This window comes from Euprymna scolopes, chromosome 46 (genome assembly GCF_053919585.1).
Source record: "Euprymna scolopes isolate OS-2025 chromosome 46, ASM5391958v1, whole genome shotgun sequence".
Lineage (NCBI taxonomy): Eukaryota > Metazoa > Mollusca > Cephalopoda > Sepiida > Sepiolidae > Euprymna > Euprymna scolopes.
In genome coordinates this window covers 170,383,875-170,388,935 of record NC_136527.1, presented here as the reverse complement: position 1 = coordinate 170,388,935, position 5,061 = coordinate 170,383,875, and positions in this window count along the sequence as shown.

Sequence of the window (5,061 nt, the reverse complement as noted above, 5' to 3'; positions counted from 1 at the left end):
CGAAACAATATTATCAGGGAGGTCATTTATGAATAGCAGGAATAATAGAGGTCCAAGGATAGATCCCTGAGGTACTCCCGCATTTATGTCATATTGTTTAGATGTACGATCGTCGAGGACAACTTTGATTTTTCTATTACTTAAGAAGGATTTAATTACATTATGAGTTCTTTAATTGATTCCATATGATCTCATTTTCCTTAGAAGACCATCGTGCCATACCTGTCAAACCCCTTAGATATATCAAGGGTTACCGCTCTACCATCCCCTGTTTTGTCCAATGAGCGGTATATACGTTCAAAGACTACAGTTAAGATATCTGCTGTTGAATGGGCTTACAATTCGTGTCATCCATAATTTTAGTGAAATTTATTCTATTTAAATAAGCATACCTTTTTATGATACATCAAATTGCAATTAAACAAAATTATGACAATTCGTGTAATCCATAATTTTTTGTGAAAATTCTTCTATTAAAATAAGCATACCCTTTTATGATACATCAAATTGCAATTAAACGAAATTAAATTTTTCAATGCATTTTTGGTAATATGCCATATAAATGTCTTTTTATTTTTTATTTTCAGATAAACATTTTTTCGGTGATTGTAGCTATACATGGATTAGACAGAAGTATTTGGTTGTCTGAAATCTCAAACTAATAAATATGTGACTGATTTTTTTATATTTATTTTTAATAAGAATAAAACATGCAATTTAGTATCAGTTCAAAGTTAAATCAGTTTTAAGATTATCATGAAAAACGTGTTCTAAGAGATTCATTATATAATAAGATCACGACTAAGAAGTCAGTTTACCATAAAAAACGTGTTCTAAGAGATTCGTTGTGTAATAGGATCACGACTAAGATCAACTCCCTATGACAAATAGTACAATTATGTCTATTCATAGACTGCTACAATCTTAAACTGATATCAACATAAAAATGTATATTTACTGATTTTACAATGAAAATCTCATCAATTTTCTTATACAAACGAGAAGTTTCCATTATTGGTTTAGATGAACGATTAAAAATCGAACAGCATGAACAAATTATTATTCATCCTTAAAAGTTCAATCTTTGATAAATAAAGAAACAAAGTTATACAGTGATGAAATAATTTTATTTCCAAACTTTCGAAGTTATTCAACCGAGAAATAGTTATAAAAATAGAATTGAAAAAATACAAAAATTTACCAAACAATTAAAACATGACAATGAAATTAGAAAGCATGTAGAATATCGATGGTATCAACCAGAACCATTAATATATGTGTGGCATTTGTTGGCATGTAGTATGCTGTCGTTTTCTTCAATGCCAATGTATTTCTAGGGTTCGTGCTCTTCTAGATCTCTGATGTCAGTGTTTTCATTCCTCGTATATATCTTTTTTCCAGATCTGAGCTGCATATTCTTGGTATAGATCTTTTTCTGAGCATACACTTGGCTCATTCATCTCGGCCAAACTTCATTCTGATGACATTGGAGAAGTGTTATTCAGTGCATCTATTTCTATATAAAAAAATAAGAGACGTTTACATAAGAGATGATTGTCTTTCCTCCTTGTGACTTCGTAGTATGGTTGTTTTCCACACCGGATGGATCTTGCATATTTCAAGGCACCAAAGTAATAATGACTGTCAAATGCCTTATGGTTATCGATCCATAAAATGTGATTCACACTTGAACTCTATATGAGATACATACATATTCGAATATTCATTTGGAATTCTTTATCTCTAAAAACACTGAGTTAGTTAAGGAATTGAGAACATAATTTTCCTCCCCCAACTAACCATTTTTATATGTTGTCGTATATCTTTAATTTTGGTCTCTTGGTCTTACTGGATTCCGGGACAAGAATTCATCTAGTCTAGTTGAGTATTCAGCTTTATGCTATTACTTTGCGTAACATTTGGAGATGGAGCTCCGTTCTTCATAAAAGATAATGTGAGTTAGCCAGTATGGGTAGATCTTATTTGGGCAGAAAATACTATGTGATTTTGAATATTTAGTCAGTGTTTACTTCTATAGAAACAGTATCCTCATGCCAGGTTGTTCTGACAAACTTATGATCAGAAAGAACTTAGACACTCAAGGATAGTGTCTAGTAGGCATTCAAGTTCTCTTTTTACTGCTTTTGTTTATCCTTTTTCTTCTAGGGTGGTTGGGACATCCAACCAAATGTCTGAGATTTACCCCTAATTTAGTGAGTCAATCCAAGAGATCTCTTTAGCCGTCATTTTAAAGTGCATTTGTTTTTATCTCACTTGCACTTGGTTCATCGGGTATAGTTGCTAAGTACTTTTTAAAGTGTTTTTCATGAGCCCAATTGATATAATTGAAACTTTATTTAGTCTCCAATATCGTTTCATGTCATACATGCTCTGTCCCAAATGACTAGATCTGGTTTAGCGGCTGCGTTTTCTAGATATGTACCAGTAGGAATTATGTAGCAATAGTGGATGGTGTAGGTTTCATTCCCAACAGTTCGCTCGGGTATTTTTACTACACTGAACGTTTAGTTTCTTACACATTTTCCAATGAAGGTATTTGCAAACTCAATTATGGCGATCTGGGGAAGGTTATTATGATAACCATCTCCGAGTGGGATTTTGCAACTAGAGATCAGGTGGTGCATACTCTAAACCTCAGTGTTGCAGAACTTGCTTTTATTGTTATTGCTTAAATCACTCATCTTTTTGAAGGGGTTCGTCATGAGGCCCTAGTCTTGTGCAGTAAATGTTAACCTCTCTCTCTCTAAATCGTAATGAAGGTAACCATGTCTATCAATATATTCTTGGGATCATTAGGAATGTTGCCCGTTTAAGGTTGGCCATTCTTCTGTTTTAATTCTCATTTGTGGGGCAGTCCTTTCCTAAATGAATAGCAAGTTGTGTTATGGACGTTGTAATACTTTCTTGATTCTCTAGATGATCTTTAATTTTCATCAGGTATGGGTTACAGGAATTTAATATGTACTGGCCTATGCTGAAAATTGTAGCTATATGGTTAACTTCTTAGAGTCCCATAACTCCTTCTCGTCTAAGTATGTACAATCAAAGCATGCACTGGTTTCAAGAAATTACTCGGCGCAAGCTTAACATTTTCCGTGTCTTTGTGTCAAGCCAATTTATATCTGAATAATGCTACACTGGCATGACAAGTTAATTAATTGTTCTAACTTTACTTTTGTTAGTAACTTGGGTTTTACAAATTTTCCTTACCCGGCGTAAATATTCTTGGCTTAACTTCTCTCTTATATTGTCATGCTGGATGGACTCATTTTCATCAATGCCGAGGTATTTGCATTGTTTTTGATTTTACCACGTTCATCGAGCTGTATGTTTCAGCGGATGTCCTCTTGCCAGCTTTCAGAGTATATTAAGCACACTAATCCATCCCTTTTGACGTCATTGGAAAACGTGTGGACAACTTTTAATAGATGACATAACTCCTTATCTGAGCTGTCATCAATGGGAAATAAATAGTTTATTATCTTGTGTGATTCCTTTTGGCTGCTGTAGTTTAGATTATAAGAACCTTGGCAGTTCTTTAGGAGCTTACTGAGAGGCTCAACTGCCAAGCAAAAGAATAGAGGAGATAAACTTTCTCCTTTGAAGATTCCATTATTTTATTAGTATCCAGGAATTGGGTGCACTACCAAATGCTTCCTGATAATCTATCCATGCCATGTTAAGATTCCTTTTTCTTTTCTACAATTTTCCAAAATGGTCTTGTTGATGAGCAATTGATCTTTGGTTTCCAGGCAGTTTTTTTTCCTGCATCCTGTTTGTTCTTCCTCAAGATAATCTCCGGATGCGAAAAGATGTTCATAAACGTTATCAACTATCAATCCAGTGAATAGCTTGTAAGTCGTGGCCAGGCAGTTTATTGGACGATATTTGCTAGGGGTTTTGGTTTCCGTGCTTGTATTGCCTTTTATTAGCCGGGTTGGTGTCGGTTCATAAGCTTTAAACATTCTGGTGAAGCATCTGCTATAATGATCGTGTAGTAATGTGAACTGTTTTAACCAGAAATTGGATATGTTGTCAATGCCAGGTTTTTTTTTACAACTCGTGCCAGCTTTCATCCAATTTTATTTCGTGTTTTTTTCTGTAGAAAGTTGAACTCTATATGAGATACATAGATATTTGAATGTTCCATTAAAGTTATTTATCTTTAGTGTGAGTTCTCATATGTCTGATTAAATTTGATTTATCAGAAAAAACATATCCACAAACTTGACAAGAATGTGGCTTTTCACCAGTGTGAGTTCGCATATGTATGGCTAAATTACATTTAGCAGAAAACGATTTTCCACAAACTTGACAGGAATGTGGCTTTTCACCAGTGTGAGTTCTCATGTGTATAACTAGGACTGATTTTCGGGAATAAGAATTTCCACAGACTTTACAGGAATGTGGCTTTTCCCCAGTGTGAGTTCTCATATGTGTCATTAGGTCTGATTTTGCAGAAAAAGAATGTCCACACACTTCACATGAGTGTGGCTTTTCACCTGTGTGAGTACTTATATGTTTCACTAACGCTGATTTTTGAGAAGAAGAATATCCACATACTTTACAAGAATGAGGCTTTTCCCCAGTGTGAGTTCTTATGTGCATAACTAATGCTGATTTTTGAGAAAAAGAATATCCACACACTTCACAAGAATGTGGCTTTTCCCCAGTGTGAGTTCTCATATGTCTCACTAACTTTGATTTTTCAGAACAAGAATATCCACACATATCACAAGAAAGAGGCTTTTCACTAGTGTGAGATGCCATATGTCTCACTAACCCGGATTTATATAAAAAAGAATGCCCACAAACTTCACAAGCATGCGGCTTTTCCATAGCGTGAGTTTTTATACACCTCACTAAATGTGATTCTCGAGAAATTGCTTTTTATAACGTCGGACTTGCACGTTTTTCTAACATTGACCTGGAATAAGATTATTAACTGAGTTCTAAATAATATACTTTTTATCATTGTTTTCTAAATTCACAGATGTTTAAGCAAATTCGCGAACAGACACATACCATTCCCAGAAAATA